Genomic DNA, 16,986 nt, shown 5'->3' on the forward strand with positions numbered 1-16,986 from the left:
TTTTGCTTCAATAAAAAAATAATAATAAAGCAAACCACTTGTTCTCCAGACACACACAAAAAAATAATAGAATTAAAAAATAAATGAATGGCTGGGAACAGTGATGTGTGTCTGTAGTCCTAGCTGCTCTGGTAGCTGAGACTGGAGGATCACTTGAGCCTAGGAGTTCTGACTGTAGTGCACTATGCCAATTGGGTGTCCGCAGTAAGTTTGGCATCAATATGATGACCTCCCGGGAGCTGGGACCACCAGGTTGCCTAAGGAGGAGCAAACTGCCCAGGTCAGAAATGGCGCAGGAAAAACTCCCTTGATGATCAGTAGTGGGATAGTGTGAATAGCCACTCCACTCCAGCCTGGGTAATAGCACAAGATCCCATCTCTTTTAAATTTTTAAACATTTAAAAAAATAAAAAATAAATGAGTGAATTGTTGATATGTGAATTATATCTCAATAAAGCTGATCAACAAGGTGATCAACAAATGAGTAAAAGAGCAGCCTCAGCTCCCTGAGTCCACAGAGCAATGACAATATTTTAAAGCCCTCATCCAGGGGCTTTCTTTCACTCACTATCTCATTCCCTAAAATACAGAAACAAAATGCTCACTGATTTGTACTTTACGTATCTTTGGTCAGCAGTAATTCATGCTGAGTGGTACAGGAAAAAAAAGTAAGCTGTTGCTTGGGCCAGCTCCCAGGGTTAAGAATATTTAAAGACTACTCGAGGGCTAAGATATTTGTAATGCCACTAAATTCAGTTTTGCGGTAGCATGAGTGTTTAATTTAACTGAAGCACAAGCTCACACATACAGAAAACTACCATGAAGCTAGATAACAGATTATTTCTAAAAGAGGAGCAAAACAGGCTTATTTATACGAACAAGTGCACGCCAAAGGCAGCAGTGCCCAGAGAATAAGAGATGTAAAAATCTATCTCCTCAGAAGTACACAGTCCTCTGCCACTTCTCCAGGGTTTATAAAGTACTTCACACTGGCAGACTCCTCCATAATCATCATTAGCCATCCCCAAGGAGCGCAGAAATTTCCATTTTTTGAAAGATTGGCAAGCCTCTTATATCAATGCATACCTTCCCTTAACAAGAGTCCTCCATTCAATAAAGGCCAAACCTCCAATAAGAGTACCTGTCATTTAAAGTCTGTGGTTTCTTGCTCCTGGCCCTCCACAATCAATGTACTACCAGAAACCAACCTGATGTTACACAAACATTATATCCTGAAGTGCTTAAGAATGAAAGAAAATGCTAATGTGAAAAATGCCACCCAAAGCATAAAGGAAAAAATAATGAATTGGGAGGTGGGAAACTTGACCTTCAATCTCGAATCTGCTGCCCCCAGCCTGTGTGACCCTGGGCTAGGTAACTAACCACTCTGAATCTCAGTTCCTTTATCTGCAATAATGGGCTTCATGGCCATACTCGCACTGCCTATCTCATAAATTGTTGTCAGGTCAAATGAGATTAATGGCTGTCTAAACACTTCAACAACCGAAGTCCTATAAACATGCGAAAGAGTACTATAACACTTCTAATCTCTAAAGAGCTCTGGAGAAACATTGCTCAGGGCCATTTAAGTATAACACAGCTGTTTAAATATGGGAGTGAGGAAGTGAATTCCTCCGAGGGAAAAATATTAATCCAAGTCACCTCTCCTTACATCCATTTCATAAGTCATTTGAGACCAAGCTGATTATGCTGTAGAAACCAAAGGCCGAGGTGTCAAAGGAAAGAAGAGAAAATGCCCTGGATGCAGACTGAAGACATCGTTTCCATGTGCAACTCTACAGAGTTTGTCTGCCTTGTTGTTTCTGTTGTTGAGTGTGTTGCTTTTGTTTATTTCACAGAAAGCACTGATGTAAAATATTTAGTTCCTTTTGGGGTTTGGGCATACCTATATTTTTCTAGGGAAAAAAAACCCACAAAACCCTGGGGAGACTAAATTTTCATAGCCAGGCATAGCCATTCTCTAGTGGAATTTAAAGGAATCCAGTGAGGTAAGACAAAAATCATCTACACACTGATTTGGTATTCCACAAATGTATAACCTCCGAAATTTCAAAGTCAGGGACTGATTTCTTCCCACTGAGTGGAGACTGAGAAAGGAACCAGTTACGTGTTCCAAATGTATTAGCCGAGTCTCACGGCTCTGAGCAAAGGCCTAACAACTGCCCACATTTGTGTCCGACCTCACAGACTGTCAGCGGAGACCACCAGCAGAGCCAAAGGCACAGTCAAGTCAGACACAAACAAGGGACCCAAGAACGAAGCCTGGAATCCAGATCTAGATGATATTCCTCGTTCCACCCACTTTGGTGGGGGAGTGGAGAAGTCAGGAGACATCCTGACATGCTAAATCATGTGTGGTGTATAGGCAGTGAAGAATTAATCAACCTTAAAACAAAAATGTCAATCTACCAGCTTTTCTCCTCTCTTCCTCATGTATCAGATTCTTTATGAGGCTGGTCCCCAGGCTTCTGTCTCCATTACTCACGCTACTCTACCCAGTGGCCCCTGGTGAAGACTTCTCCACCCCCTACAGCATGCCACACTGCCTGCCGGTCCTTTCCCTGGAGACAGTCCCTTCTCTCGACTCCTCTGATGCAGCACGCATCCTGGCATTCCACCTACCCTCCTACTCCATCTTCTCAACCCTATCCTGGGCTTCCCAGGTGGCACTAGTAGTAAAGAACCTGTCTGACAATGCAGGAGACAGGGAAGATCGCTTGGAGAAGGGAATGGCAGTATTCCTGCCTGAAGAATCCCATGGACAGAGGAGCCTGGAAGGCTGCAGTCCACAGAACTGCAAAGAGTAGGACGTGACTGAAGCAACTTAGCACTCCCTCTTCTGGGTCTTGAGGACCCAAGTCCCCTGAATTGTGCTTTGTGCATCATCCACGATCCACACACCCTTAGACACCTGAGCTCTTCTGTGGCGCTCTGTTCAGCTATATGAGACAATTCCCTACCACCTCTCTTGTGAAGATCAAGCCCATATTTCCAGTTGCCTACTCCATATTCCCATTTATCTCCTCAGCCCTTTATACCTGAGGTGGAACATAACAGCTTTCCTACAAAAACAGATTCCTGTCCCCAGATTTCTAAGTTATTCTTGTTAGAATTATTATTATTGCTATTATTATTATTATTTTCATAAAAGCCATCTTTTTACACCTACCACACTTAAAAGTTTTCAAGTCCCAGAAACAGCTCAAGATGTCCCTCATATCCACTGCTTCCTTTGTATCCTTATGCAAAGATGTTGCGGTAACTTATGTGGATTCTTGCTGCCATGATCTTCTGACTCTCAAAAAATTCTGCATCACAGTACTAGATAATTCTTCCTTTAGTAATGTATGTTACATGATCACTGGGTGGTTGTGGACCCTAAAGAAGACAGAATGCCAAAGAATTGATGCCTTCCAACTGTGGTGCTGGAGAAGACTCCTGAAAAGTCCCTTGGACAGCAAGGAGATCAAACCAGTCAATCCTAAGGGAAATCAACCCTGAATACTCATTGGAATCACTGATGCTGAAGTTGAAGCTCCAGTATTTTGGTCATCTGATGAGAACAGCCAATTCATTGGAAAAGTCCCTGATGCTGGAAAAGACTGAGGGCAGAAGGAGAAGAGGGCATCAAAGGATGAGAGGGCTGGATGGCATCACCAATGCAAGTGACATGAACTTGGACAAACTTTGGGAGACGCTGAGGGACAGGGAGGCCTGGCGTGCTGCAGTCTATGGGGTCACAAAGAGTTGGACACAACTGAGCAACTGAACACCATGTGTGTTATCACAGCCTTATTCAAATATTGTCACTGCTTCTGCTCTCCAGATTCCTAATCTAGAAATTCCTAATTTCCTTTCTAGAACCTAATCCTAATATCTAAGCTTCTCTATAATCTAGCCTTATCTATGCTAAAACCCTCTATAGTCAGATGAGTTTGGATTCCTGTCTTCCTAAACTTCCTAAACAATAAACTGTGGAAAATTCTGAAGGAGATGGGAATACCAGACCACCTGACCTGCCTCTTGAGAAACCTGTATGCAGGTCAGGAAGCAACAGTTAGAATTGGACATGGAACAACAGACTGGTTCCAAATAGGAAAAGGAGTACTTCAAGGCTGTATACTGTCACCCTGCTTATTTAACTTATATGCAGAGTACATCATGAGAAACGCGGGGCTGGAAGAAGCACAAGCTGGAATCAGGATTGCCAGGAGAAATATCAATAACCTCAGATATGCAGGTGACACCACCCTTATGGTAGAAAGTGAAGAAGAACTAAAAAGCCTCTTGATGAAAGTGAAAGAGGAGAGTGAAAGGGTTGGCTTAAAGCTCAACATTGAGAAAACTAAGATCATAGCATCCAGTCCCATCACTTCATGGGAAATAGATGGGGAAACAGTGGAAACAGTGTCAGACTTTATTTTTGGGGGCTCCAAAATCACTGCAGATGCTGACTGCAGCCATGAAATTAAAAGACGCTTACTCCTTGGAAGGAAAGTTATGACCAACCTAGATAGCATATTAAAAAGCAGAGACATTACTTGCTAACAAAGGTATGTCTAGTCAAGGCTATGGTTTTTCCAGTAGTCATGTATGGATGTGAGAGTTGGACTGTGAAGAAGGCTGATCACTGAAGAATTGATGATTTTGAACTGTAGTGTTGGAGAAGATTCTTGAGAGTCCCTTGGACTGCAAGGAGATCCAACCAGTCCATCCTAAAGGAAATCAGTCCTGAATATTCATTGGAAGGACTGATGCTGAAGCTGAAACTCCAATACTTTAGCCACCTGAGGCAAAGAGCTGACTCATTTGAAAAGACCCTGATGCTGGGAGGGATTGGGGGCAGGAGGAGAAGGGGACAACAGAGGATGAGATGGTTGGATGGCATCACTGACTCAATGGATATGGGTTTGTGTGGACTCTGAGGGTTGGTGATGGACAGGGAGGCCTGGCGTGCTTCTGTTCATAGGGTTGCAAAGAGTTGGACATGACTGAACAACTGAACTGAACTGAACTGAACTTGCCTTGAAGTTTCTCCCTCCATCCAAAATGCTCTCTGGTCACTACCTCTCTACCCTCACAGCACCTCCACCTGTCAAAGTCACAGCTTTCTCCAGCACCTAGCTTAAACTACTCCACGATGAAATGTGTCCTGAATCCTCTTGCTAAAAAATGTCTCATATGCAAAAATATTCTGCACCATCCCTGGGGCTTTCACCATGGTATGCAACAATGAAGTGCACATTTTCTCTCCTATTTTAGATCACGAGTCTCCCAAAGGGAGACTCAGCATCATGGTTTGCTGAAAAGAGCATGAACTTTGAAACTAAAATAACCGGAGTGTGTGTACACTTGCACTGGCTAAAGGACCCTGAATCACTCCAATTCTAGTTCCATCATCTGTTAAAAAAAAAAATAACTCTGATAATTACTGTGAATTGGCTTGCTTACCTCAAGGGCGGGCAAATTATGGCCCCCAAGCCAAAACCAACCCACCACTTGTTTTCAGAAATAAAGTTTTATTGGAACACAACCATGTTCACCTATTTCTTAGTATGTACTTTCAATGGCTGATTTGCACTATGAAGATAGAGATGAGTAGCTACAACAGAGATCACATGGCCCACTAAGACCGAATTATTTACAGTCTCAGTTCAGTTCAGTCGCTCAGTCGTGTCCGACTCTTTGCGACCCCATGAATCACAGCATGCCAGGCCTCCCTGTCCATCACCAACTCCCTAGCCCCTTAGAAATAAAGGCCCCCATCTCTGCCTCCATTCTGCTCTCTTTTAAGGTGGAATAGTTAAAGACAGTGAGAGACAGGGAGGCCTGGTGTGCTGCAGTCCAAGAGATCCAAGAGTCAGACACGACTTACCCAGTGAACAACAACAGTTAGAAATGTTTTCCAGATTTTCCTGAATTGGTGGGATGGAGGAGAGGGGAAGGAGTTAATTAGGTTCCACTAATTAGATTTATTCATGGAAGATGTTCTCGAAGGTAAAAGTAAGACGGGGGTCACTTCTGACTCCTTCTTGACTGCTCACTGCTGTCAAAGAAGGTCATGGAAACATGAGACCTTTCATCCTCAGCAACATCCCAGCACCCCTTCTCCAGCTTTCTGAAGGTCCAGAAGCAGCAGTGGTGGCGGCCATAGTGGCTTTCTGGTCCCAAGTTCCCCGTACTGGGATGGCAACTGCAGGGGTGCGCTCTGAGCATGATTCCATCCTGTTCTGGAAATCTTTCCCTGTGTCTGACCTTCCCAGTTTTGTTTTGTTTTTTTTTTTAAAGTACCTAACTCTCTGTATTAAATCCATTCCTGTTTAAAACTTACGGCCAAGTTTCGTGTCTTCTACTGCCCTCTAACTGACCCAGAGCCAAATGATAAATACCTAGTTGAGTTACTGAGGCATGAAATAACATTTCTGTGAGCATGTTTTATAAACAGTCAAGCTAATGTTTTCTGGGAGTCTTCATCTCCTTCCCCATATTCTGCCCCCGCTTACTTCCAACCAAGCACAGGGCCTCCCAGGCCTGCTGCACCACTGTCACTTCTCTTCTCTTCCCACTATGCTTGAGAAACTTCATCTCTCCTTCCAGCATCAATAACCACACAGATCAAAGGATAACTTACTTGGAGACAGGGACCTTTGAAAAGTTGATACAAAGCAAACTCTCCAGAGTAACGTTCATCCACTAAATTTTCAAAGAAATTTCTGAGACTTATGGGCCTGTTAAATTGTATCTCTGGACCTCCAGGTTTTACTATACGCCAATGAATGTCCAAATCGGTACCTCAAGCCAGCTCGTTCTTGTCAGGTTAAGACTAATGTATATGCACTTCCTACTGGCAACCCAAACTCAATGTGTCCCCTTGTGCTTTTATCTGTCCGCTGCTCTTCTTTCTCTGTTATTTACATGTAAGTAAATGATGTTAGATCTCCCAAAGGTGTGGGCATCGTTCAGACACCTTTCCTTCCTTCTCCATAGAAAAATGCCAGGTTCTGATGATTCTAATACATCCCTCATTGCTTTTGAATCTATCTGCACCCCCATCTCAGTTATCAGTAATTTGTCCAGCCACCCCCATCTCTAATCAAGATTGTTGCAGAAGGCATCAAATTGGCCTCTCTGCTTCCACTCTGCCCTCTTCAACCCATTAAAACATGCATAGCAAATTTAATTATGTCTTTCCTCTGTTTAAAACCTCACCATCAGCCTGCCCCATGCCTCCCTAAAATGTCTCTATTCCACCCCACACGTGAGCCACAGTTCCCAGAGTTTCAGTCTTGTCCCTCCTCCAAAGAGTTCACGCTACTCCCTCCTCATAATGTCCTCCCTCACCTTTTTATTTCCTACTGCCATGCCCTTCTACTCCATCTCTTCCTGCCTACACACACACTCTCTCTCTCTCTCTCTCCGGCTTGGTGAGTCCCTCATCCTTCCATTCTCAGCTTAGATGTCATTTAACTCCCTTATTCATCAAATGTTTACTGAGCCTCTACTATATGCCAACCACAGGGCTAGCCCTAGAGACAGAGCAATAAAAAGATAGTCACTATTCTTTTCCTGACAAAGCTAATCTTATTGAGACATGAGATCAACAATGACCAGTATGATGATCTCCCAACTGCTTGCAGTCAATCCCAGGCTTGTAGGATCTCCCACCCTGGGACCCAAAACCCACACCTGTGCTCCCCCAGCCTTTATGTCATCCATCTTTCCCGTCTCTGCCTATAAACTCTTCATAGGCAGGACTGTGTCTTACCTGTCTTTATTTATTATTGACAGCTGGTACTGTATCTGGAATCCAGGAATTGTTTTGGGGTCCCCAACCTCCAGGATCTAACGCCTGATGATCTGAGGTGGGGCTGATGTAATCAAAGTAGAAACAAAATGCACAATACATATAATGCACTCGAATCATCCCTAAACCATCCTCCCCAACCCCTAGTCCATGGACGGAAAAATTGTCTTCTACGGAACTAGTCCCTGGTGCCAAAAAAGGTTGGAGACTGCTGCTGTAGTAAATCCCCATTGATTAATGAAGATTCAGTCAATGAATATCAGCTGAAAAAGAACGTTCTGCTTAGGAGGGGCCCTATAAGGCGAACAGAATGGAAACACCTGGAGTGTGTGTTGCGGGGTGAGGTTCCTCACCTTTTGCTTGTCTGGGCTCTGCCAACTCTTCAAATCATAACAGGCTTCTAACTAACATCAGACTTGCTGGCTGCATTTTGTGTTAAGCAGCTATTCCCAGCGGTCGGTCCTGCCTCCAGGGTAAATACCGGTGTGCTCAACTGTGAACCTAATTAGAGGCACCTCCCCCCATCCCTGTGGCTCTGGGGGCCTCAGGAGGCCAGTCACCAAGCTGGAAGCTGAACAACACAGAAGACAGGTAAGCGCCGGGAAACTCAGCTGCCAGGAGAGGCCTGGGAGCTTTACTCCAAGTCCCCTGCTTCTTCCTGCATGACTACCCCCACCTCTCTTACTGCAGGGGTCCCCAGCCTCTGGGATCTAATGCCTGATGATCTGAGGTGGGGCTGATGTAATCATAACAGAAACAAGTGCACAGTACATGCAATGCCCTTGAATCACCCTGAAGCCATCCCCTCTACCCCCAACACCCCGCCCGTGGAAAAGCCGTCTTCCACAAAACCAGTCCCTGGTGCCAAAAATGTTGGAAACCATGTTACTGTGGGAAACAGGTGGAGGATGGGGAGAAAACCAAAGAAAAACCACACCCTTCTTCATGAAAAGTAATAAAAACAGGTTGGATAAGTGCCAATAAGATTTTCTTGAATCTATAAAACACAAGTGAACAATTGTGGAGTGCCTGCTTGGGGCCCGGGTCTAACCTCTTGATATGAATTAAATCATTTAATCTTCTCAAGGTTTCTAGGAGGCAAGGATCATTATTATCTCATCTCTAGATGAGTGTCCAGAGGTCCAGTGAGATTAAGGAGCCTCCCTTGGGAGCCCCCCAACCCCCCTACCACCCCCAGCCAGTGAGGGACGCAGCATGAGGCAAAGCTGTGGGCTGACTCAGAACCCAGGGTGAGCAGCTCTGCCCTGATTTCTGACTTCCCCAGGAAGAGGGAGGTTTAGGGTCAGGACCAAGAACACACTCCCCCTGTTAAGGGGCAGCCCCTCAGTCTGACCATTTATCACCAGGCAGTAATGACGTGTTCCCAAATCTTCCTATTTTTCAAAAGAAGGTGGAAATCTAGATTTTTTTAAGTGGAGATGAGGAAAGGGAGGGATCACAGGATGCTTTAGCCAGAGGGACTGAGAGGAGCACAGTACCGATAACTGAGATGGGCTTAAGACGGAGGAAGAGATTTGGAAGGGAAACCCTGCGTATCTAGTCTCAACCCGCTGACTTTCTGGTGTTCAAGCTGCCAAGGAGACAGCAAGATCTCTGAGGCTGGAGCTGTGGACCCGAGGTGCAGATCATAGAGAAAGCTCCGCTTACTTTGTTATCTGGTCACCCCCATCCCAATCTTCAATTCCACATAGAAAAGGAGGAAAAACACTTATAAATACCCCATCTCGTTTGTTCTGAGGATGGAGAAAACACCAGGTTGGTGTTAGTTTCCTGAGGCTGCCGTAACAAAGTGCCGCAAACTGATGGACAGAAACGTACTGTCTCACAGTTCTGGAGGCTAGAAGTCTGAGATCAAAGTGTCAGCAGGCTTCTGTTTCCTCTGAATGCTCTCGGGAACCATCAGCTCCAGGCTATTGTCCTAACTTCTCCTAGCTCCCTGGTTTGTGGCAGCATAAATCCAATCTTTACATGGTGCTCTCTCTGTGTGTGTCTGTGTCCAAGTGTTCCTTTTAATAAAGACACCAGTGGTATTGGATTAGGGGCCCACTTGCTTCCACTAACCTCCTCTTAACTAATTATATTTACCAAAGACGCTATTTCCAAATAAGGTCACCGCTGGGAATACCTTAAGATAAATGCTAAAGAGAGTTCTCAAGCAGAAATGAAAAGATGTTAGTTAATAGCATAAAAACATATGAAAGTACATAATTCCCTGGTAAAAGAAATTATATAGTCAAATTCAAAATACTCTAATGCTGTAAAGGTGATATGTAAATTACTTAATTCTAGTATAGAAAAATTTTAAATGATTTAAAACAACCATGTGTACAATAATTTAATGGATACACATGTATCCACTGTAATGTAAGAAGATGTAAATTGTGACATCAAACACATAAAATGGAGGAGGGTCAGTAAAAGGGTAGAGATTTTGTATGTGATCATTTTAAAAAACACAGTTATAAGATGTTTCATGTAAGTCTTACGGTAACCTCAAGGCAAAAAACCATTATCAGTTCAGTTCAGTTCACTCAGTCGTAGCCGACTCTTTGCAACCCCACAGACTACAGCACGCCAGGCTTCCCTGTCCATCACCAACTCCCGGAGTTTGCTCAAACTCATGTCCATCGAGTCGGTGATGCCATCCAGCCATCTCATCCTCTGTCGTTTCTCCTTCTGCTTTCAATCTTTCCCAGCATCAGGGTCTTTTCCAAGAAGTCACTTCTTTGCATCAGGTGGCCAAAGTATTGGAGTTTCAGCTTCAACATCAGTCCTTCCAGTGAACACTCAGGACTGATCTCATTTAGGATGGACTGGTTGGATCCCCTTGCAGTCCAAGGGACTCTCAAGAGTCTTCTCCAACACCACAGTTCAAAAGTATCAATTCCTCAGCACTCAGCTTTCTTTATAGTCCAGTTCTCACATCCATACATGACTACTGGAAAAACCATACCTTTGACTAGACAGACCTTTGTTGGCAAAGTAATATATCTGCTTTTTAATATGCTGTCTAGGTTGGTCATAGCTTTTCTTCCAAGGAGTAAGCATCTTTTAATTTCATGGCTGCAATAACCATCTGCAGTGATGCTGGAGCCCCAAAAAATAAAGTCTGTCACTGTTTCCACTGTTTCCCCATCTATTTGGCATGAAGTGATGGAACCGGATGCCATGATCTTAGTTTTCTGAATGTTGAGCTTTAAGTCAACTTTTTCACTCTCCTCTTTCACTTTCATCAAGAGGCTCTTTAGTTCCTCCTTCACTTTCTGCCATAAGGGTGGTGTTATCTGTGTATCTGAGGTTATTGATGTTTCTCCTGGCAATCTTGATTCCAGCTTGTGCTTCATCCACCCTGGCATTTCACATGATGTACTCTGCATATAAGTCAAATAAGCAGGGTGACAATATACAACCTTGATGTACTCCTTTCCCGATTTGGAACCAGTCTGTTGCTCCATGTCCAGTTCTAACTGTTGCTTCTTGGCCTGCAAACAGATTTCTTAGAAGGCAGGTCAGGTGGTCTGGTATGCCCATCTCTTTCAGAATTTTTCACAGTTTGTGGTGATCCACACACTCAAAGGCTTTGGCATAGTCAATAAAGCAGCAGCGGATGTTTTTCTGGAACCCTTTTGCTTTTTCTATGATCCAACAGATGTTGGCAATTTGATCTTTGCTTCCTCTGCCATTTCTAAAACCAGCTTGAACATCTGGAAGTTCACAGTTCACGTATTGCTGAAGCCTGGCTTCGAGGATTTTGAGTATTACTTTGCTAGCTTGTGAGATGACTGCAATTGTGTGGTAGTTTGATATTCTATGGCATTGCCTTTCTTTAGGATTGGAATGAAAACTGACCTTTTCCAGTGTTGTGGCCACTGCTGAGTTTTCCAAATTTGCTGGCGTATTGAGTGCAGCACTTTCACAGCATCATTTTTTAGGATTGGAAATAGCTCAGCTGGAATTCCATCACCTCCACTAGCTTTGTTCTTAGTGATGCTTCCTAAGGCCCACTTGACTTCACATTCCAGGATATCTGGCTCTAGGAGAGTGATCACACCATCGTGGTTATCTGGGTCCTGAAGATCTTTTTTGTATACTTCTTCTGTGTATTCTTGCCACCTCTTCTTAATATCTTCTGCTTCTGTTAGGTCCATACCATTTATGTCCTTTATTGTGCCCATCTCTGCATGAAAAGTTCTCTTGGTATCTCTAATTTTCTTGAAGAGACCTCTAGTCTTTCCCATTCTGTTGTTTTCCTCTGTTTCTTTGCATTGATCACTGAGGAAGGCTTCTTTATCTCTCCTTGCTATTCTTTGGAACTCTGCATTCAAGTGGGTATATCTTTCCTTTTCTCCTTTGCCTTTCACTTCTCTTCTTTTCTCAGCTATTTGTAAGGTCTCCCAAGACAACCATTTTGCCTTTTTGCATTTCTTTTTCTTGGGGATGGTCTTGTTCACTGCTTCCTGTACAATGTCATGAACCTCCATCCATAGTTCTTCAGGCACTCTGTCTATCAGATCTAATTCCTTGAATCTATTTCTTACTTCCACTGTATAATCATAAGGGATTTGATTTAGGTCATATCTGAATGGTCTAGTGGTTTCCCCTGCTTTCTTAAATTTAAGTCTGAATTTGGCAATAAGGAGTTCATGATCTGACTCACAGTCACCTCCCAGTCTTGTTTTTGCTGACTGTATAGAGTTTCACCATCTTTGGCTGCAAAGAATATAATCAGTCTGATTTTGGTATGGACTATCTGGTGATGTCCATGTGTAGAGTCTTCTCCTGTGTTGTTGGAAGAGGGTGTTTGCTATGACCAGTGCATTCTCTTGGCAAAACTCTGTTAGCCTTTGTCCTGCTTCATCCTGTACTCCAAGGCCAAATTTGCCTGTTACTCCAGGTATCTCTTGGCTTCCTACTTTTGCATTCCAGTCCCCTATAATGAAAAGGACATCTTTTTGGGCCTTAGTTCTTGAAGGTCTTGTAGGTCTTCATAGAACCATTCAACTTGAGCTTCTTCAGCATTACTGGTTGGGGCATAAACTTGGATTACTGTGATAGTGAATGGTTTGCCTTGGAAACGAACAGAGATCATTCTGTCATTTTTGAGATTGCACCCAAGTACTGCATTTTGGACTCATATTGACTATGAGAGCTACTCCATTTCTTCTAAGGGATTTGCCCATAGTAGTAGATATAATGGCCATCTGAGTTAAATTTGCCCATTCCAGTCCATTTTAGTTCACTGATTCCTAAAATGTTGATGTTCACTCTTGCCATCTCCTGTTTGACCACTTCCAATTTACCTTGATTCATGGACTTAACATTCCAGGTTCCTATTACAGATATACAAAGCAGAAGCAGAAATATAAACACACCACTAAAGAAAAATCATTAAATCACAAGGGAAGACAGCAAGAGAGGAACAAAGGAACTACTGAATGCTCAGAAAACAATAACAGGGTGGCAACAGTAAGTCCTTGCATGTGTACGTGCGAGCTAATTCACTTCAGTTGTAACTCTTTATGATCCTATGGACTGTGGATCCTCTGCCAGGCTGCTCTGTCCACGGATCCTCCAGGCAAGAATACTGATGTGGGTTGCTATGCCCTCCTCCAGAGAATCTTCCTGACTCAGCGATCAAACCCACAGCTCTTAAGTCTCCTGCATTGGCAGGTGAGTTCTTTACCACTAATGCCACTGGGGAAGCCCAGTAAGTCTTACCAATTCATGAGTCCCTTATATGTAAACGGATTAAATTCTCCAATCAAAAGACATAGAGTAACTGAATGGGTTAAAAAAAAAAAAGACCCAACTATACTCTGCCTACCAAGAACTCATGTCAGCTTTAAGAAAGTACATAGGCTGAAAGTGAAGGGAGGAAAAAGATATTCCACAAAAATGGAAACCAAAAGGGAGCAGGTTTTGTTAATGTACACTCACAGACAAAATGGAGTTTAAGTCAAAGATTGTAACAGAGACAAAGAAGCTAATAACATAAGCTAATAACAAAGTGATCGATTCATCAAGAGTATATAATAACTGTAAGTACATATATACCCAACATAAAGTGCATAGACATATTAAGCAAACACCAAGAGATATGAACGGAGAAGGCAATGGCACCCCACTCCAGTACTCTTGCCTGAAAAATCCCACGGACAGAGAAGCCTGGTAGGCTGCAGTCCATGGGGTCGCTAAGAGTCGGACACAACTGTGCGACTTCACTTTCACTTTTCACTTTCTTGCATTGGAGAAGGAAATGGCAACCCACTCCAATGTTCTTGCCTGGAGAATCCCGGGGATGGGGGAGCCTGGTGGGCTGCCGTCTATGGGTTCGCACAGAGTCAGACATGACTGAAGCGACTTAGCAGCAGCAAGAGATATGAAAGAGGTAATAACAATACAGTAGTAGTAGGGGACTTCAATACTCCACTTTCAACAACGGATAGATCATACAGACAGGAAATCAATAAGGAAACACTGAACTTAAACTACACCTAATAAAATAGACCTAAAATACATATACATTCTAGCCAACAGCAGCGGAATACATAGCCTTCTCAAGTGCATATAGGACATTATCCAAGGCAAATCATACCTTAGGCAACAGACAGGCCTTAAGAAACCTAGGAAGATTAATATCATATCTAGTATCTCTTCCAAAATCAATGGTATGAAACTAGAAATCAATAACAGGAGTAAAGCTGGAAAATTCATGAATACGTGGAAATTAACACATTTCTGAATTGCCAGTGGGTCATGAAAGAAAGCAAAAGGGGAAAAAAAAAAATCTTGAAACAAAAATGGAAATACTACATACCAAAACCTATGGGATGTAGCAAAAGCAGTTCTAAGAAAGAAGGTTATAGTAACAAACACTGTATTAAGAAACAAGAATGATTTTAAATAAACAACCTGACTTCATACCTCAAGAAAACAGAAAAAGAACAACTAAGTCCAAAGTTAGAAGAAAGGAATAACAACGATCAGAATGGAAGTAAATGAAATAGAGACCACATTAATAGGAAAGAAAAACAAAATGAAGAGCTGGTATTTTGAAAAGATAAACAAAATAGACAAACTTTAGCTAAACTAAGAAAAAAAAAAGGAGAGGGCACAAAGAAGAAAAATCAGAAATGAAAGAGGAAACATTACAACCGATACCACAAAAACAAAAGGATCATAAGAGACTACTGGGAACAGTTATGTACCAACAGATTGAATAACCAAAAAGTAAAGGATAAATTCATAGAAACACACAACTTTCCAAGACTGAGTCGTGAAAAAAAACAGAAAATCTTAACAGACCAATGAGTCAGGGTATTGAAATAGTAATAAAAAATCTCCCAACAAAAAAGCCCAAAATCAGGTGGTTTCACTGGTGAATTCTACCAAATACTTGAAGAATTTATATCAATGCTTCTTAAACTCTTCTAAAATATTAAAGAAGAGGGACCCTTCCAAAATTATTTTGGACCCTCCCAAAATTATTTTACAAGGGTACCATTACCCTGGTATCAAAGGCAGACAAGGACACTGCAAGAAAAGAAAATTGCAAGCCGATATTCCTCATAAACATAGATGCAAAAATCCTCAACATAATACTAGCAAACTGAATTCAAAAGCACACTGAAAGAATCACACACCACAATCAAGTGGGTTTTATCACTGGATGCAAGGATGGTTAAACACATGCAAATCAATAAATATGATACAACACATTAACAGAATAAAATCATAGGGTCATTTCAATAGATGTATTCAACAAAATTCAACATTCATTCATGATAAAAAAAAAAACTCAACAAAGTAGTTATAAAAGGAATGTATCTCAACATAATAAAGGACATATATGACAAGCCCATAGCTAACATCATACTCACCAGTGAAAGGCTGAAAATACTCCTTCCAAGGTCAAGAAAAAAAAAGTCTATTCAACATAGTACTTGAGGTCCTAACCAGAACGATTACCAAAATAAATAAATAGAAAGGAACTCACAATGGGGAGGAAAAAGTAAAACTGTCTCTGTTTGCAGTTGATACAATCTTATATATAGAAGACTCTAAAGACTCCACCAAAAAACTATTCAGTTCAGTTCAGTCGCTCAGTCATGTCCGACTCTTTGCGACCCCATGAATCACAGCATGCCAGGCCTCCCTGTCCATCACCAACTCCCGGAGTTCACTCAAACTCATGTCCATCGAGTCAGTGATGCCATCCAGCCATCTCATTCTCTGTTGTCCCCTTCTCCTCCCGCCCCCAATCCTTCCCAGCATCAGAGTCTTTTCCAGTGTTCAGAAAAGTTGCTGAATATAAAATCAACACACAAAAATCAGTTACATTTTGCATACACTAAAAATAAGTTATTTGAAAGAGAAATAAGAAAACAAACCCATTTATGATAGCATCAAAAATCATAAAATATCTAGGAATAAATTTAACAGAAGAAGTAGAAGACCTGCACACTGAAGACTATAAGACATCAATGAAAGAAATGGAGGAAAACACAAACAAATGGAAAAGAAAAGATTTTCAGTTCATGGACTGGAAAATATACAGCTACCCAAAATGATTTACAGATTCAATGCAATCCTTATCAAAACTCCAAAGGTATTTTTCACAGAATTAGGAAAGAACAGTCCTAAAATTCATATGGAAGCAGAAGAGACTGAGGAGACTCAAAGCAGTCTTGAGAAAGAAGAAAAAGCTGAAGGCATCACAATTCTTGATTTTACCCTGTATTAGAAAAATAACAGCAATCAGAAAGATACTGGCAACAAATACACAGACTAATGGAACAAAGCTGAGAGCCCAGAAGCAAGCTCGCACATATACAGTCAGCTAATCACTGACAAGGGCACCAAGAACACACGGTGGGTGAGGAGTAACCTCTTCGATAAATGGCATTGGGAAAACTGGGATCTGCATCCAAAGAGTGAAACTGGATCCCTCCCTCACACCACTCACAAAAATTAAATGGAAACAGATTAAAGACAAATGTAAAACCTGAAACCATAAAAGTCCCAGAAGAAAATATAGGGGAAATGCTCTTTGACATTGTTCTAGGCAATGATTTTTATTTTTTATTTTTTTGGATATGACACCAAAAGCACAGTCAAATAGCAGTAAAAATAAATAAGTG

The 16,986-nt window shown here is 42.1% G+C and overlaps 1 protein-coding gene and 1 non-coding gene across 20 annotated transcripts in view; one reads left to right on the forward strand and one right to left on the reverse strand.

The window, feature by feature from the left end:
- RGS6 (regulator of G protein signaling 6) overlaps positions 1–16,986 on the reverse strand; it is a 615,519-nt gene that overhangs the window by 546,892 nt on the left and 51,641 nt on the right. The window lies entirely within an intron of this gene.
- LOC148776403 (signal recognition particle RNA) lies at positions 91–382 on the forward strand. The gene has a single exon (XR_016038384.1).

The sequence above is a fragment of the Moschus berezovskii genome, chromosome 9 (assembly GCF_049115385.1).
Source record: "Moschus berezovskii isolate FMDL1 chromosome 9, NW_MosBer_1.0, whole genome shotgun sequence".
In the NCBI taxonomy this organism is placed as follows: domain Eukaryota; kingdom Metazoa; phylum Chordata; class Mammalia; order Artiodactyla; family Moschidae; genus Moschus; species Moschus berezovskii.